This window comes from Coturnix japonica, chromosome 20 (genome assembly GCF_054131305.1).
Source record: "Coturnix japonica strain WE chromosome 20, WE-NBRP24, whole genome shotgun sequence".
NCBI lineage: Eukaryota > Metazoa > Chordata > Aves > Galliformes > Phasianidae > Coturnix > Coturnix japonica.
The window spans coordinates 1,257,512-1,276,153 of record NC_140682.1 but is presented as its reverse complement, the minus strand read 5'-3'; positions in this window follow the sequence as shown (position 1 = coordinate 1,276,153).

Genomic DNA, 18,642 nt, shown 5'->3' with positions numbered 1-18,642 from the left:
ACTTGAGACGTAGCCGCAGTAGATTCCGAGTTGAGACGTAGCCGCAGTAGATTCCGAGTTGAGACGTGGCTGCAGTAGATTCCGAGTTCAGATGTAGCCGCAGTAGATTCCGAGTTGAGATGTAGCCGCAGTAGATTCCGAGTTGAGACGTAACAGCAGTAGATTCCGAGTTGAGACGTAGCCGCAGTAGATTCCGAGTTGAGTCGTTGCCGCTGTAGATTCTGAGTTGAGACGTAGCCGCAGTAGATTCCGAGTTGAGTCCTAGCCGCAGTAGATTCCGAGTTGAGACGTAGCAGCAGTAGATTCCGAGTTGAGACGTAGCCGCAGTAGATTCCGAGTTGAGACGTAGCTGCAGTAGATTCCGAGTTGAGTCCTAGCCGCAGTAGATTCCGAGTTGAGACGTAGCCGCAGTAGATTCCGAGTTGAGACGTAGCCGCCGTAGTTTCCGAGTTGAGTCGTTGCCGCCGTAGATTCCGAGTTGAGACGTAGCCGCAGTAGATTCCGAGTTGAGACGTAGCCGCAGTAGATTCCGAGTTGAGACGTAGCCACTGTAGATTCTGAGTTGAGTCGTTGCCGCTGTAGATTCCGAGTTGAGACGTAGCCGCTGTAGATTCCGAGTTGAGTCCTAGCCGCAGTAGATTCCGAGTTGAGACGTAGCCGCAGTAGATTCCGAGTTGAGACGTAGCTGCAGTAGATTCCGAGTTGAGACTTAGGCGCGGTAGATTCCGAGTTGAGTTGTAGCATCTGTAGATTCCGAGTTGAGACGTAGCTGCAGTAGATTCCGAGTTGAGTCCTAGCCGCAGTAGATTCCGAGTTGAGACGTAGCTGCAGTAGATTCCGAGTTGAGTCCTAGCCGCAGTAGATTCCGAGTTGAGACGTAGCCGCAGTAGATTCCGAGTTGAGACGTAGCCGCCGTAGTTTCCGAGTTGAGTCGTTGCCGCCGTAGATTCCGAGTTGAGACGTAGCCGCAGTAGATTCCGAGTTGAGACGTAGCCGCAGTAGATTCCGAGTTGAGACGTAGCCACTGTAGATTCTGAGTTGAGTCGTTGCCGCTGTAGATTCCGAGTTGAGACGTAGCCGCTGTAGATTCCGAGTTGAGTCCTAGCCGCAGTAGATTCCGAGTTGAGACGTAGCCGCAGTAGATTCCGAGTTGAGACGTAGCTGCAGTAGATTCCGAGTTGAGACTTAGGCGCGGTAGATTCCGAGTTGAGTTGTAGCATCTGTAGATTCCGAGTTGAGACGTAGCTGCAGTAGATTCCGAGTTGAGTCCTAGCCGCAGTAGATTCCGAGTTGAGGCGTAGACGCAGTAGATTCCGAGTTGAGACGTAGCCGCTGTCGATTCCGAGTTGAGACGTAGCTGCAGTAGATTACGAGTTGAGACGTAGCCACTGTAGATTCCGAGTTGAGTCGTTGCCGCTGTAGATTCCGAGTTGAGACGTAGCCGCAGTAGATTCCGAGTTGAGTCCTAGCCGCAGTAGATTCCGAGTTGAGACGTAGCCGCAGTAGATTCCGAGTTGAGACGCAGCCGCAGTAGATTCCGAGTTGAGACGTAGCTGCAGTAGATTCCGAGTTGAGTCGTTGCCGCTGTAGATTCCGAGTTGAGACGTAGCCGCAGTAGATTCCGAGTTGAGTCCTAGCCGCAATAGATTCCGAGTTGAGACGTAGCCGCAGTAGATTCCGAGTTGAGACGTAGCCGCAGTAGATTCCGAGTTGAGATGTAGCCTCTGTAGATTCCGAGTTGAGACGTAGCCGCTGTAGATTCCGAGTTGAGTCCTAGCCGCAGTAGATTCCGAGTTGAGACGTAGCCGCAGTAGCTTCCGAGTTGAGACGTAGCCGCAGTAGATTCCGAGTTGAGTCCCAGCCGCAGTAGATTCCGAGTTGAGACGTAGCCGCAGTAGATTCCGAGTGGAGACGTACCAGCAGTAGATTCCGAGTTGAGACATAGCCGCAGTAGATTCCGAGTTGAGTTGTTGCCGCTGTAGATTCTGAGTTGAGACGTAGCCGCAGTAGATTCAGAGTTCAGACGTAGCCGCAGTAGATTCCGAGTTAAGACGTAGCCGCAGTAGATTCCGAGTTGAGACGTAGCTGCAGTAGATTCCGAGTTGAGACGTAGCTGCAGTAGATTCCGAGTTGAGTCCTAGCTGCAGAAGATTCCGATTTGAGACGTAGCCGCAGTAGATTCCGAGTTGAGACGTAGCCGCAGTAGATTCCGAGTTGAGACGTGGCTGCAGTAGATTCCGAGTTCAGATGTAGCGCAGTAGATTCCGAGTTGAGATGTAGCCGCAGTAGATTCCGAGTTGAGACGTAACAGTAGTAGATTCCGAGTTGAGACGTAGCCGCAGTAGATTCCGAGTTGAGTTGTTGCCGCTGTAGATTCTGAGTTGAGACGTAGCCGCAGTAGATTCCGAGTTGAGACGTAGCAGCAGTAGATTCCGAGTTGAGACGTAGCCGCAGTAGATTCCGAGTTGAGACGTAGCTGCAGTAGATTCCGAGTTGAGACGTAGCCGCCGTAGTTTCCGAGTTGAGTCTTTGCCGCCGTAGATTCCGAGTTGAGACGTAGCCGCCGTAGTTTCCGAGTTGAGTCGTTGCCGCTGTAGATTCCGAGTTGAGACGTAGCCGCAGTAGATTCCGAGTTGAGACGTAGCCACTGTAGATTCCGAGTTGAGTCGTTGCCGCTGTAGATTCCGAGTTGAGACGTAGCCGTTGTAGATTCCGAGTTGAGTCCTAGCCGCAGTAGATTCCGAGTTGAGACGTAGCCGCAGTAGATTCCGAGTTCAGACGTAGCCGCAGTAGATTCTGAGTTGAGACGTAGCTGCAGTAGATTCCGAGTTGAGGTGTAGCCTCTGTAGATTCCGAGTTGAGACGTAGCTGCAGTAAATTCCGAGTTGAGACGTAGCCGCAGTAGATTCCGAGTTGAGGCGTAGACGCAGTAGATTCCGAGTTGAGACGTAGCCGCAGTAGATTCCGAGTTGAGACGTAGCCGCAGTAGATTCCGAGTTGAGTCGTTGCCGCTGTAGATTCCGAGTTGAGACGTAGCAGCAGTACATTCCGAGACGTAGCCGCAGTAGATTCCGAGTTGAGACGTAGCTGCAGTAGATTCTGAGTTGAGTCCTAGCCGCAGTAGATTCCGAGTTGAGAAGTAGCCGCAATAGATTCCGAGTTAAGACGTAGCCGCAGCATATTCCGAGTTGAGATGTAGCCGCAGTAGATTCCGAGTTGAGACGTAGCCGCAGTAGTTTCCGAGTTGAGTCCTAGCCGCAGTAGATTCCGAGTTGAGACGTAGCCGCAGTAGATTCCGAGTTGAGACGTAGCTGCAGTAGATTCCGAGTTGAGTCCTAGCCGCAGTAGATTCCGAGTTGAGACGTAGCCGCAGTAGATTCCGAGTTGAGACGTAGCCGCAGTAGATTCCGAGTTGAGTCCTATACGCAGTAGATTCCGAGTTGAGACGTAGCCGCTGTAGATTCCGAGTTGAGACGTAGCCGCAGTAGATTCCGAGTTGAGACGTAGCCGCAGTAGATTCTGAGTTGAGTCGTTGCCGCTGTAGATTCCGAGTTGAGTCGTTGCCGCAGTCGATTCCGAGTTGAGACGTAGCAGCAGTAGATTCCGAGTTGAGACGTAGCCGCAGTAGATTCCGAGTTGAGACGTAGCAGCAGTAGATTCCGAGACGTAGCCGCAGTAGATTCCGAGTTGAGACGTAGCCGCAGTAGATTCCGAGTTGAGACGTAGCAGCAGTAGATTCCGAGTTGAGTCGTTGCCGCAGTAGATTCTGAGTTGAGTCGTTGCCGCAGTAGATTCCGAGTTGAGTCCTAGCCGCAGTAGATTGTGATTTGAGTCGTTGCCGCAGTAGATTCCGAGTTGAGACGTAGCCGCAGTAGATTCCGAGACGTAGCCTTAGTAGATTCCGCGTTGAGACGTAGCCGCAGTAGATTCCGAGTTGAGACGTAGCCGCTGTAGATTCCGAGTTGAGACGTAGCCGCAGTAGATTCCGAGTTAAGACGTATCCGCAGCAGATTCCGAGTTGAGATGTAGCCGCAGTAGATTCCGAGTTGAGACGTAGCCGCAGTAGATTCCGAGTTGAGTCCTAGCCGCAGTAGATTCCGAGTTGAGACGTAGCCGCAGTAGATTCCGAGTTGAGACGTAGCTGCAGTAGATTCCGAGTTGAGTCCTAGCCGCAGTAGATTCCGAGTTGAGACGTAGCCGCAGTAGATTCCGAGTTGAGACGTAGCCGCAGTAGATTCCGAGTTGAGTCCTATACGCAGTAGATTACGAGTTGAGACGTAGCCGCTGTAGATTCCGAGTTGAGACGTAGCAGAAGTAGATTCCGAGTTGAGTCGTAGCCGCAGTAGATTCCGAGTTGAGACGTAGCAGCAGTAGATTCTGTGTTGAGTCGTTGCCGCAGTAGATTCCGAGTTGAGTCCTAGCCGCAGTAGATTCCGAGTTGAGACGTAGCCGCAGTAGATTCCGAGTTGAGACGTATCCACTGTAGATTCCGAGTTGAGACGTAGCCACTGTAGATTCCGAGTTGAGTCGTTGCCGCTGTAGATTTTGAGTTGAGACGTAGCAGCAATAGATTCCGAGTTTAGTCCTACCCGCAGTAGATTCCGAGTTGAGACGTAGCCGCAGTAGATTCCGTGTTGAGTCGTTGCCGCAGTAGATACCGAGTTGAGTCGTTGCCGCTGTTGATTCTGAGGTGAGACGTAGCCGCAGTAGATTCCGAGTAGAGACGTAGCCGCAGTAGATTCCGAGTTAAGACGTAGCCGCAGTAGATTCCGAGTTGAGACGTAGCCGCAGTAGATTCCGAGTTGAGACGTAGCTGCAGTAGATTCCGAGTTGAGTCGTAGCCGCAGTAGATTCCGAGTTGAGTCCTAGCTGCAGTAGATTCCGATTTGAGACGTAGCAGAAGTAGATTCCGAGTTGAGTCGTAGCCGCAGTAGATTCCGAGTTGAGACGTAGCAACAGTAGATTCTGTGTTGAGTCGTTGCCGCAGTAGATTCCGAGTTGCGTCCTAGCCGCAGTAGATTCCGAGTTGAGACGTAGCCGCAGTAGATTCCGAGTTGAGACGTATCCACTGTAGATTCCGAGTTGAGTCGTTGCCGCTGTAGATTCCGAGTTGAGACGTAGCCGCAGTAGCTTCCGAGTTGAGACGTAGCAGCAGTAGATTCCGAGTTGAGACGTAGCCGCAGTAGATTCCGAGTTGAGACGTAGCCGCAGTAGATTCCGAGTGGAGACGTACCAGCAGTAGATTCCGAGTTGAGACGTAGCCGCAGTAGATTCCGAGTTGAGTCGTTGCCGCTGTAGATTCTGAGTTGAGACGTAGCCGCAGTAGATTCAGAGTTCAGACGTAGCCGCAGTAGATTCCGAGTTAAGACGTAGCCGCAGTAGATTCCGAGTTGAGACGTAGCTGCAGTAGATTCCGAGTTGAGACGTAGCTGCAGTAGATTCCGATTTGAGTCCTAGCCGCAGTAGATTCCGACTTGAGACGTAGCCGCAGTAGATTCCGAGTTGAGACGTAGCCGCAGTAGATTCCGAGTTGAGACGTGGCTGCAGTAGATTCCGAGTTCAGATGTAGCCGCAGTAGATTCCGAGTTGAGATGTAGCCGCAGTAGATTCCGAGTTGAGACGTAACAGCAGTAGATTCCGAGTTGAGACGTAGCCGCAGTAGATTCCGAGTTGAGTCGTTGCCGCTGTAGATTCTGAGTTGAGACGTAGCCGCAGTAGATTCCGAGTTGAGTCCTAGCCGCAGTAGATTCCGAGTTGAGACGTAGCAGCAGTAGATTCCGAGTTGAGACGTAGCCGCAGTAGATTCCGAGTTGAGACGTAGCTGCAGTAGATTCCGAGTTGAGTCCTAGCCGCAGTAGATTCCGAGTTGAGACGTAGCCGCAGTAGATTCCGAGTTGAGACGTAGCCGCCGTAGTTTCCGAGTTGAGTCGTTGCCGCCGTAGATTCCGAGTTGAGACGTAGCCGCAGTAGATTCCGAGTTGAGACGTAGCCGCAGTAGATTCCGAGTTGAGACGTAGCCACTGTAGATTCTGAGTTGAGTCGTTGCCGCTGTAGATTCCGAGTTGAGACGTAGCCGCTGTAGATTCCGAGTTGAGTCCTAGCCGCAGTAGATTCCGAGTTGAGACGTAGCCGCAGTAGATTCCGAGTTGAGACGTAGCTGCAGTAGATTCCGAGTTGAGACTTAGGCGCGGTAGATTCCGAGTTGAGTTGTAGCATCTGTAGATTCCGAGTTGAGACGTAGCTGCAGTAGATTCCGAGTTGAGTCCTAGCCGCAGTAGATTCCGAGTTGAGACGTAGCTGCAGTAGATTCCGAGTTGAGTCCTAGCCGCAGTAGATTCCGAGTTGAGACGTAGCCGCAGTAGATTCCGAGTTGAGACGTAGCCGCCGTAGTTTCCGAGTTGAGTCGTTGCCGCCGTAGATTCCGAGTTGAGACGTAGCCGCAGTAGATTCCGAGTTGAGACGTAGCCGCAGTAGATTCCGAGTTGAGACGTAGCCACTGTAGATTCTGAGTTGAGTCGTTGCCGCTGTAGATTCCGAGTTGAGACGTAGCCGCTGTAGATTCCGAGTTGAGTCCTAGCCGCAGTAGATTCCGAGTTGAGACGTAGCCGCAGTAGATTCCGAGTTGAGACGTAGCTGCAGTAGATTCCGAGTTGAGACTTAGGCGCGGTAGATTCCGAGTTGAGTTGTAGCATCTGTAGATTCCGAGTTGAGACGTAGCTGCAGTAGATTCCGAGTTGAGTCCTAGCCGCAGTAGATTCCGAGTTGAGGCGTAGACGCAGTAGATTCCGAGTTGAGACGTAGCCGCTGTCGATTCCGAGTTGAGACGTAGCTGCAGTAGATTACGAGTTGAGACGTAGCCACTGTAGATTCCGAGTTGAGTCGTTGCCGCTGTAGATTCCGAGTTGAGACGTAGCCGCAGTAGATTCCGAGTTGAGTCCTAGCCGCAGTAGATTCCGAGTTGAGACGTAGCCGCAGTAGATTCCGAGTTGAGACGCAGCCGCAGTAGATTCCGAGTTGAGACGTAGCTGCAGTAGATTCCGAGTTGAGTCGTTGCCGCTGTAGATTCCGAGTTGAGACGTAGCCGCAGTAGATTCCGAGTTGAGTCCTAGCCGCAATAGATTCCGAGTTGAGACGTAGCCGCAGTAGATTCCGAGTTGAGACGTAGCCGCAGTAGATTCCGAGTTGAGATGTAGCCTCTGTAGATTCCGAGTTGAGACGTAGCCGCTGTAGATTCCGAGTTGAGTCCTAGCCGCAGTAGATTCCGAGTTGAGACGTAGCCGCAGTAGCTTCCGAGTTGAGACGTAGCCGCAGTAGATTCCGAGTTGAGTCCCAGCCGCAGTAGATTCCGAGTTGAGACGTAGCCGCAGTAGATTCCGAGTGGAGACGTACCAGCAGTAGATTCCGAGTTGAGACATAGCCGCAGTAGATTCCGAGTTGAGTTGTTGCCGCTGTAGATTCTGAGTTGAGACGTAGCCGCAGTAGATTCAGAGTTCAGACGTAGCCGCAGTAGATTCCGAGTTAAGACGTAGCCGCAGTAGATTCCGAGTTGAGACGTAGCTGCAGTAGATTCCGAGTTGAGACGTAGCTGCAGTAGATTCCGAGTTGAGTCCTAGCTGCAGAAGATTCCGATTTGAGACGTAGCCGCAGTAGATTCCGAGTTGAGACGTAGCCGCAGTAGATTCCGAGTTGAGACGTGGCTGCAGTAGATTCCGAGTTCAGATGTAGCGCAGTAGATTCCGAGTTGAGATGTAGCCGCAGTAGATTCCGAGTTGAGACGTAACAGTAGTAGATTCCGAGTTGAGACGTAGCCGCAGTAGATTCCGAGTTGAGTTGTTGCCGCTGTAGATTCTGAGTTGAGACGTAGCCGCAGTAGATTCCGAGTTGAGACGTAGCCGCAGTAGATTCCGAGTTGAGACGTAGCAGCAGTAGATTCCGAGTTGAGACGTAGCCGCAGTAGATTCCGAGTTGAGACGTAGCTGCAGTAGATTCCGAGTTGAGACGTAGCCGCCGTAGTTTCCGAGTTGAGTCTTTGCCGCCGTAGATTCCGAGTTGAGACGTAGCCGCCGTAGTTTCCGAGTTGAGTCGTTGCCGCTGTAGATTCCGAGTTGAGACGTAGCCGCAGTAGATTCCGAGTTGAGACGTAGCCACTGTAGATTCCGAGTTGAGTCGTTGCCGCTGTAGATTCCGAGTTGAGACGTAGCCGTTGTAGATTCCGAGTTGAGTCCTAGCCGCAGTAGATTCCGAGTTGAGACGTAGCCGCAGTAGATTCCGAGTTCAGACGTAGCCGCAGTAGATTCTGAGTTGAGACGTAGCTGCAGTAGATTCCGAGTTGAGGTGTAGCCTCTGTAGATTCCGAGTTGAGACGTAGCTGCAGTAAATTCCGAGTTGAGACGTAGCCGCAGTAGATTCCGAGTTGAGGCGTAGACGCAGTAGATTCCGAGTTGAGACGTAGCCGCTGTAGATTCCGAGTTGAGACGTAGCTGCAGTAGATTACGAGTTGAGACGTAGCCACTGTAGATTCCGAGTTGAGTCGTTGCCGCTGTAGATTCCGAGTTGAGACGTAGCCGCAGTAGATTCCGAGTTGAGTCGTAGCCGCAGTAGATTCCGAGTTGAGACGTAGCCGCAGTAGATTCCGAGTTGAGACGCAGCCGCAGTAGATTCCGAGTTGAGACGTAGCTGCAGTAGATTCCGAGTTGAGTCGTTGCCGCTGTAGATTCCGAGTTGAGACGTAGCTGCAGTAGATTCCGAGTTGAGTCCTAGCCGCAGTAGATTCCGAGTTGAGACGTAGCCGCAGTAGATTCCGAGTTGAGACGTAGCCGCAGTAGATTCCGAGTTGAGACGTAGCCGCAGTAGATTCCGAGTTGAGATGTAGCCTCTGTAGATTCCGAGTTGAGATGTAGCCGCAGTAGATTCCGATTTGAGACGTAGCCGCAGTAGATTCCGAGTTGAGTCCTAGCCGCAGTAGATTCCGAGTTGAGACGTAGCCGCTGTAGATTCCGAGTTGAGACGTAGCTGCAGTAGATTACGAGTTGAGACGTAGCCACTGTAGATTCCGAGTTGAGACGTAGCCGCAGTAGATTCCGAGTTGAGACGTAGCCGAAGTAGATTCCGAGTTGAGTCCTAGCCGCAGTAGATTCCGAGTTGAGACGTAGCCGCAGTAGTTTCCGAGTTGAGACGTAGCCGCAGTAGATTCCGAGTTGAGACGTAGCCGCAGTAGATTCCGAGTTGAGTCCTAGCCGCAGTAGATTCCGAGTTGAGACGTAGCCGCTGTAGATTCCGAGTTGAGATGTAGCGTCTGTTGATTCCGAGTTGAGATGTAGCCGCAGTAGATTCCGAGTTGAGACGTAGCCGCAGTAGATTCCGAGTTGAGTCCTAGCCGCAGTAGATTCCGCGTTGAGACGTAGCTGCACTAGATTCCGAGTTGAGTCGTTGCCGCTGTAGATTCCGAGTTGAGACGTAGCCGCAGTAGATTCCGAGTTGAGACGTAGCCTCAGTAGATTCCGAGTTGAGTCCTAGCCGCAGTAGATTCCGAGTTGAGACGTAGCCGCAGTAGATTCCGAGTTGAGATGTAGCGTCTGTAGATTCCGAGTTGAGATGTAGCCGCAGTAGATTCCGAGTTGAGACGTAGCCGCAGTAGATTCTGAAATGAGTCCTAGCCGCAGTAGATTCCGAGTTGAGACGTAGCCACTGTAGATTCCGAGTTGAGACGTAGCTGCAGTAGATTACGAGTTGAGACGTAGCCACTGTAGATTCCGAGTTGAGTCGTTGTTGCTGTAGATTCCGAGTTGAGACGTAGCCGAAGCAGATTCCGAGTTGAGACGTTGCCGCAGTAGATTCCGAGTTGAGACGTAGCCGCAGTAGATTCTGAGACGTAGCCGCAGTAGATTCCGAGTTGAGACGTACCAGCAGTAGATTCCGAGTTGAGACGTAGCAGCAGTAGATTCCGAGTTGAGACGTAGCAGCAGTAGATTCCGAGTTGAGACGTTGCCGCAGTAGCTTCCGAGTTGAGACGTAGCCGCAGTAGATTCCGAGACGTAGCCGCAGTAGATTCCGAGTTGAGACGTAGCCGCAGTAGATTCCGAGTTGAGACGTAGCAGCAGTAGATTCCGAGTTGAGTCGTTGCCGCAGTAGATTGTGATTTGAGTCGTTGCCGCAGTAGATTCCGAGTTGAGACGTAGCCGCAGTAGATTCCGAGACGTAGCCGCAGTAGATTCCGCGTTGAGACGTAGCTGCAGTAGATTCCGAGTTGAGACGTAGCCGCTGTAGATTCCGAGTTGAGACGTAGCCGCAGTAGATTCCGAGTTAAGACGTAGCCGCAGCAGATTCCGAGTTGAGATGTAGCCGCAGTAGATTCCGAGTTGAGACGTAGCCGCAGTAGATTCCGAGTTGAGTCCTAGCCGCAGTAGATTCCGAGTTTAGACGTAGCCGCAGTAGATTCCGAGTTGAGACGTAGCCGCAGTAGATTCCGAGTTGAGACGTAGCAGCAGTAGATTCCGAGTTGAGTCGTTGCCGCAGTAGATTGTGATTTGAGTCGTTGCCGCAGTAGATTCCGAGTTGAGACGTAGCCGCAGTAGATTCCGAGACGTAGCCGCAGTAGATTCCGCGTTGAGACGTAGCTGCAGTAGATTCCGAGTTGAGACGTAGCCGCTGTAGATTCCGAGTTGAGACGTAGCCGCAGTAGATTCCGAGTTAAGACGTAGCCGCAGCAGATTCCGAGTTGAGATGTAGCCGCAGTAGATTCCGAGTTGAGACGTAGCCGCAGTAGATTCCGAGTTGAGTCCTAGCCGCAGTAGATTCCGAGTTTAGACGTAGCCGCAGTAGATTCCGAGTTGAGACGTAGCCGCAGTAGATTCCGAGTTGAGTCCTAGCCGCAGTAGATTCCGAGTTGAGACGTAGCCGCAGTAGATTCCGAGTTGAGACGTAGCCGCAGTAGATTCCGAGTTAAGACGTAGCCGCAGCAGATTCCGAGTTGAGATGTAGCCGCAGTAGATTCCGAGTTGAGACGTAGCCGCAGTAGATTCCGAGTTGAGTCCTAGCCGCAGTAGATTCCGAGTTTAGACGTAGCCGCAGTAGATTCCGAGTTGAGACGTAGCCGCAGTAGATTCCGAGTTGAGTCCTAGCCGCAGTAGATTCCGAGTTGAGACGTAGCCGCAGTAGATTCCGAGTTGAGACGTAACAGCAGTAGATTCCGAGTTGAGACGTAGCCGCAGTAGATTCCGAGTTGAGATGTAGCCTCTGTAGATTCCGAGTTGAGACGTAGCCGCAGTAGATTCCGAGTTGAGTCCTAGCCGCAGTAGATTCCGAGTTGTGACGTAGCCGCAGTAGATTCCGAGTTGAGACGTAGCCGCAGTAGATTCCGAGTTGAGTCATTGCCGCTGTAGATTCCGAGTTGTGACGTAGCCGCAGTAGATTCCGAGTTGAGACGTAGCCGCAGTAGATTCCGAGTTGAGTCATTGCCGCTGTAGATTCCGAGTTGAGACGTAGCCGCAGTAGATTCCGAGTTGAGACGTAGCCACAGTAGATTCCGAGTTGAGACGTAGCCGCAGTAGATTCCGAGTTGAGACGTAACAGAAGTAGATTCCGAGTTGAGTCGTAGCCGCAGTAGATTCCGAGTTGAGACGTAGCAGCAGTAGATTCTGTGTTGAGTCGTTGCCGCAGTAGATTCCGAGTTGAGTCCTAGCCGCAGTAGATTCCGAGTTGAGACGTAGCCGCAGTAGATTCCGAGTTGAGACGTATCCACTGTAGATTCCGAGTTGAGTCGTTGCCGCTGTAGATTCCGAGTTGAGACGTAGCCGCAGTAGCTTCCGAGTTGAGACGTAGCCGCAGTAGATTCCGAGACGTAGCCGCAGTAGATTCCGAGTTGAGACGTAGCCGCAGTAGATTCCGAGTTGAGACGTAGCAGCAGTAGATTCCGAGTTGAGTCGTTGCCGCAGTAGATTGTGATTTGAGTCGTTGCCGCAGTAGATTCCGAGTTGAGACGTAGCCGCAGTAGATTCCGAGACGTAGCCGCAGTAGATTCCGCGTTGAGACGTAGCTGCAGTAGATTCCGAGTTGAGACGTAGCCGCTGTAGATTCCGAGTTGAGACGTAGCCGCAGTAGATTCCGAGTTAAGACGTAGCCGCAGCAGATTCCGAGTTGAGATGTAGCCGCAGTAGATTCCGAGTTGAGACGTAGCCGCAGTAGATTCCGAGTTGAGTCCTAGCCGCAGTAGATTCCGAGTTTAGACGTAGCCGCAGTAGATTCCGAGTTGAGACGTAGCCGCAGTAGATTCCGAGTTGAGTCCTAGCCGCAGTAGATTCCGAGTTGAGACGTAGCCGCAGTAGATTCCGAGTTGAGACGTAACAGCAGTAGATTCCGAGTTGAGACGTAGCCGCAGTAGATTCCGAGTTGAGATGTAGCCTCTGTAGATTCCGAGTTGAGACGTAGCCGCAGTAGATTCCGAGTTGAGTCCTAGCCGCAGTAGATTCCGAGTTGTGACGTAGCCGCAGTAGATTCCGAGTTGAGACGTAGCCGCAGTAGATTCCGAGTTGAGTCATTGCCGCTGTAGATTCCGAGTTGTGACGTAGCCGCAGTAGATTCCGAGTTGAGACGTAGCCGCAGTAGATTCCGAGTTGAGTCATTGCCGCTGTAGATTCCGAGTTGAGACGTAGCCGCAGTAGATTCCGAGTTGAGACGTAGCCACAGTAGATTCCGAGTTGAGACGTAGCCGCAGTAGATTCCGAGTTGAGACGTAGCCGCAGTAGATTCCGAGTTGAGACGTAGTCGCAGTAGATTCCGAGTTGAGACGTAGCCGCAGTAGATTCCGATTTGAGACCTTGCCGCTGTAGATTCCGAGTTGAGACGTAGCCGCAGTAGATTCCGAGTTGAGACGTAGCCGCAGTAGATTCCGAGTTGAGTCCTAGCCGCAATAGATTCCGAGTTGAGACGTAGCCGCAGTAGATTCCGAGTTGAGACGTAGCCGCAGTAGATTCCGAGTTGAGACGTAGCCGCAGTAGATTCCGAGTTGAGATGTAGCCTCTGTAGATTCCGAGTTGAGACGTAGCTGCAGTAGATTCCGAGTTGAGTCCTAGCCGCAGTAGATTCCGAGTTGAGGCGTAGTCGCAGTAGATTCCGAGTTGAGACGTAGCCGCTGTAGATTCCGAGTTGAGACGTAGCTGCAGTAGATTACGAGTTGAGACGTAGCCACTGTAGATTCCGTGTTGAGTCGTTGCCGCAGTAGATACCGAGTTGAGTCGTTGCCGCTGTTGATTCTGAGTTGAGACGTAGCCGCAGTAGATTCCGAGTAGAGACGTAGCCGCAGTAGATTCCGAGTTAAGACGTAGCCGCAGTAGATTCCGAGTTGAGACGTAGCCGCAGTAGATTCCGAGTTGAGACGTAGCTGCAGTAGATTCCGAGTTGAGTCCTAGCCGCAGTAGATTCCGAGTTGAGACGTAGCCGCAGTAGATTCCGAGTTGAGACGTAACAGAAGTAGATTCCGAGTTGAGTCGTAGCCGCAGTAGATTCCGAGTTGAGACGTAGCAGCAGTAGATTCTGTGTTGAGTCGTTGCCGCAGTAGATTCCGAGTTGAGTCCTAGCCGCAGTAGATTCCGAGTTGAGACGTAGCCGCAGTAGATTCCGAGTTGAGACGTATCCACTGTAGATTCCGAGTTGAGTCGTTGCCGCTGTAGATTCCGAGTTGAGACGTAGCCGCAGTAGCTTCCGAGTTGAGACGTAGCCGCAGTAGATTCCGAGTTGAGTCCCAGCCGCAGTAGATTCCGAGTTGAGACGTAGCCGCAGTAGATTCCGAGTGGAGACGTACCAGCAGTAGATTCCGAGTTGAGACGTAGCCGCAGTAGATTCCGAGTTGAGTCGTTGCCGCTGTAGATTCTGAGTTGAGACGTAGCCGCAGTAGATTCAGAGTTCAGACGTAGCCGCAGTAGATTCCGAGTTAAGACGTAGCCGCAGTAGATTCCGAGTTGAGACGTAGCTGCAGTAGATTCCGAGTTGAGACGTAGCTGCAGTAGATTCCGAGTTGAGTCCTAGCAGCAGTAGATTCCGATTTGAGACGTAGCCGCAGTAGATTCCGAGTTGAGACGTAGCCGCAGTAGATTCCGAGTTGAGACGTGGCTGCAGTAGATTCCGAGTTCAGATGTAGCCGCAGTAGATTCCGAGTTGAAATGTAGCCGCAGTAGATTCCGAGTTGAGACGTAACAGCAGTAGATTCCGAGTTGAGACGTAGCCGCAGTAGATTCCGAGTTGAGACGTAGCAGCAGTAGATTCCGAGTTGAGACGTAGCCGCAGTAGATTCCGAGTTGAGACGTAGCTGCAGTAGATTCCGAGTTGAGTCCTAGCCGCAGTAGATTCCGAGTTGAGACGTAGCCGCAGTAGATTCCGAGTTGAGACGTAGCCGCCGTAGTTTCCGAGTTGAGTCGTTGCCGCCGTAGATTCCGAGTTGAGACGTAGCCGCAGTAGATTCCGAGTTGAGACGTAGCCGCAGTAGATTCCGAGTTGAGACGTAGCCACTGTAGATTCCGAGTTGAGTCGTTGCCGCTGTAGATTCCGAGTTGAGACGTAGCCGCTGTAGATTACGAGTTGAGTCCTAGCCGCAGTAGATTCCGAGTTGAGACGTAGCCGCAGTAGATTCCGAGTTGAGACGTAGCCGCAGTAGATTCCGAGTTGAGACGTAGCTGCAGTAGATTCCGAGTTGAGGTGTAGCCTCTGTAGATTCCGAGTTGAGACGTAGCTGCAGTAGATTCCGAGTTGAGTCCTAGCCGCAGTAGATTCCGAATTGAGGCGTAGACGCAGTAGATTCCGAGTTGAGACGTAGCCGCTGTAGATTCCGAGTTGAGACGTAGCTACAGTAGATTACGAGTTGAGACGTAGCCACTGTAGATTCCGAGTTGAGTCGTTGCCGCTGTAGATTCCGAGTTGAGACGTAGCCGCAGTAGATTCCGAGTTGAGTCCTAGCCGCAGTAGATTCCGAGTTGAGACGTAGCCGCAGTAGATTCCGAGTTGAGACGCAGCCGCAGTAGATTCCGAGTTGAGACGTAGCTGCACTAGATTCCGAGTTGAGTCGTTGCCGCTGTAGATTCCGAGTTGAGACGTAGCCGCAGTAGATTCCGAGTTGAGTCCTAGCCGCAATAGATTCCGAGCTGAGACGTAGCCGCAGTAGATTCCGAGTTGAGACGTAGCCGCAGTAGATTCCGAGTTGAGACGTAGCCGCAGTAGATTCCGAGTTGAGACGTAGCCGCAGTAGATTCCGAGTTGAGACGTAGCCGCAGTAGATTCCGAGTTGAGACGTAGCCGCAGTAGATTCTGAAATGAGTCCTAGCCGCAGTAGATTCCGAGTTGAGACGTAGCCACTGTAGATTCCGAGTTGAGACGTAGCTGCAGTAGATTACGAGTTGAGACGTAGCCACTGTAGATTCCGAGTTGAGTCGTTGCCGCTGTAGATTCCGAGTTGAGACGTAGCCGAAGCAGATTCCGAGTTGAGACGTTGCCGCAGTAGATTCCGAGTTGAGACGTAGCCGCAGTAGATTCCGAGACGTAGCCGCAGTAGATTCCGAGTTGAGACGTAGCCGCAGTAGATTCCGAGTTGAGACGTAGCAGCAGTAGATTCCGAGTTGAGACGTAGCAGCAGTAGATTCCGAGTTGAGACGTTGCCGCAGTAGATTCCGAGTTGAGACGTAGCCGCAGTAGATTCCGAGACGTAGCCGCAGTAGATTCCGAGTTGAGACGTAGCCGCAGTAGATTCCGAGTTGAGACGTAGCAGCAGTAGATTCCGAGTTGAGTCGTTGCCGCAGTAGATTGTGATTTGAGTCGTTGCCGCAGTAGATTCCGAGTTGAGACGTAGCCGCAGTAGATTCCGAGACGTAGCCGCAGTAGATTCCGCGTTGAGACGTAGCCGCAGTAGATTCCGAGTTGAGACGTAGCCGCTGTAGATTCCGAGTTGAGACGTAGCCGCAGTAGATTCCGAGTTAAGACGTAGCCGCAGCAGATTCCGAGTTGAGATGTAGCCGCAGTAGATTCCGAGTTGAGACGTAGCCGCAGTAGATTCCGAGTTGAGTCCTAGCCGCAGTAGATTCCGCGTTGAGACGTAGCTGCACTAGATTCCGAGTTGAGTCGTTGCCGCTGTAGATTCCGAGATGAGACGTAGCCGCAGTAGATTCCGAGTTGAGTCCTAGCCGCAATAGATTCCGAGCTGAGACGTAGCCGCAGTAGATTCCGAGTTGAGACGTAGCCGCAGTAGATTCCGAGTTGAGACGTAGCCGCAGTAGATTCCGAGTTGAGATGTAGCGTCTGTAGATTCCGAGTTGAGATGTAGCCGCAGTAGATTCCGAGTTGAGACGTAGCCGCAGTAGATTCTGAAATGAGTCCTAGCCGCAGTAGATTCCGAGTTGAGACGTAGCCACTGTAGATTCCGAGTTGAGACGTAGCTGCAGTAGATTACGAGTTGAGACGTAGCCACTGTAGATTCCGAGTTGAGTCGTTGCCGCTGTAGATTCCGAGTTGAGACGTAGCCGAAGCAGATTCCGAGTTGAGACGTTGCCGCAGTAGATTCCGAGTTGAGACGTAGCCGCAGTAGATTCCGAGTTGAGACGTAGCCGCAGTAGATTCCGAGTTGAGACGTAGCAGCAGTAGATTCCGAGTTGAGACGTAGCAGCAGTAGATTCCGAGTTGAGACGTTGCCGCAGTAGATTCCGAGTTGAGACGTAGCCGCAGTAGATTCCGAGACGTAGCCGCAGTAGATTCCGAGTTGAGACGTAGCCGCAGTAGATTCCGAGTTGAGACGTAGCAGCAGTAGATTCCGAGTTGAGTCGTTGCCGCAGTAGATTGTGATTTGAGTCGTTGCCGCAGTAGATTCCAAGTTGAGACGTAGCCGCAGTAGATTCCGAGACGTAGCCGCAGTAGATTCCGCGTTGAGACGTAGCCGCAGTAGATTCCGAGTTGAGACGTAGCCGCTGTAGATTCCGAGTTGAGACGTAGCCGCAGTAGATTCCGAGTTAAGACGTAGCCGCAGCAGATTCCGAGTTGAGATGTAGCCGCAGTAGATTCCGAGTTGAGACGTAGCCGCAGTAGATTCCGAGTTGAGTCCTAGCCGCAGTAGATTCCGAGTTGAGACGTAGCCGCAGTAGATTCCGAGTTGAGACGTAGCCGCAGTAGATTCCGAGTTGAGACGTAGCCGCAGTAGATTCTGAGTTGAGTCGTTGCCGCTGTAGATTCCGAGTTGAGTCGTTGCCGCAGTAGATTCCGAGTTAAGACGTAGCCGCAGCAGATTCCGAGTTGAGATGTAGCCGCAGTAGATTCCGAGTTGAGACGTAGCCGCAGTAGATTCCGAGTTGAGTCCTAGCCGCAGTAGATTCCGCGTTGAGACGTAGCTGCACTAGATTCCGAGTTGAGTCGTTGCCGCTGTAGATTCCGAGATGAGACGTAGCCGCAGTAGATTCCGAGTTGAGTCCTAGCCGCAATAGATTCCGAGCTGAGACGTAGCCGCAGTAGATTCCGAGTTGAGACGTAGCCGCAGTAGATTCCGAGTTGAGACGTAGCCGCAGTAGATTCCGAGTTGAGATGTAGCGTCTGTAGATTCCGAGTTGAGATGTAGCCGCAGTAGATTCCGAGTTGAGACGTAGCCGCAGTAGATTCTGAAATGAGTCCTAGCCGCAGTAGATTCCGAGTTGAGACGTAGCCACTGTAGATTCCGAGTTGAGACGTAGCTGCAGTAGATTACGAGTTGAGACGTAGCCACTGTAGATTCCGAGTTGAGTCGTTGCCGCTGTAGATTCCGAGTTGAGACGTAGCCGAAGCAGATTCCGAGTTGAGACGTTGCCGCAGTAGATTCCGAGTTGAGACGTAGCCGCAGTAGATTCCGAGACGTAGCCGCAGTAGATTCCGAGTTGAGACGTAGCCGCAGTAGATTCCGAGTTGAGACGTAGCAGCAGTAGATTCCGAGTTGAGACGTAGCAGCAGTAGATTCCGAGTTGAGACGTTGCCGCAGTAGATTCCGAGTTGAGACGTAGCCGCAGTAGATTCCGAGACGTAGCCGCAGTAGATTCCGAGTTGAGACGTAGCCGCAGTAGATTCCGAGTTGAGACGTAGCAGCAGTAGATTCCGAGTTGAGTCGTTGCCGCAGTAGATTGTGATTTGAGTCGTTGCCGCAGTAGATTCCAAGTTGAGACGTAGCCGCAGTAGATTCCGAGACGTAGCCGCAGTAGATTCCGCGTTGAGACGTAGCCGCAGTAGATTCCGAGTTGAGACGTAGCCGCTGTAGATTCCGAGTTGAGACGTAGCCGCAGTAGATTCCGAGTTAAGACGTAGCCGCAGCAGATTCCGAGTTGAGATGTAGCCGCAGTAGATTCCGAGTTGAGACGTAGCCGCAGTAGATTCCGAGTTGAGTCCTAGCCGCAGTAGATTCCGAGTTGAGACGTAGCCGCAGTAGATTCCGAGTTGAGACGTAGCCGCAGTAGATTCCGAGTTGAGACGTAGCCGCAGTAGATTCTGAGTTGAGTCGTTGCCGCTGTAGATTCCGAGTTGAGTCGTTGCCGCAGTAGATTCCGAGTTGAGACGTAGCCGCAGTAGATTCCGAGTTGAGACGTATCCGCAGTAGATTCCGAGTTGAGACGTAGCAGCAGTAGATTCCGAGACGTAGCCGCAGTAGATTCCGAG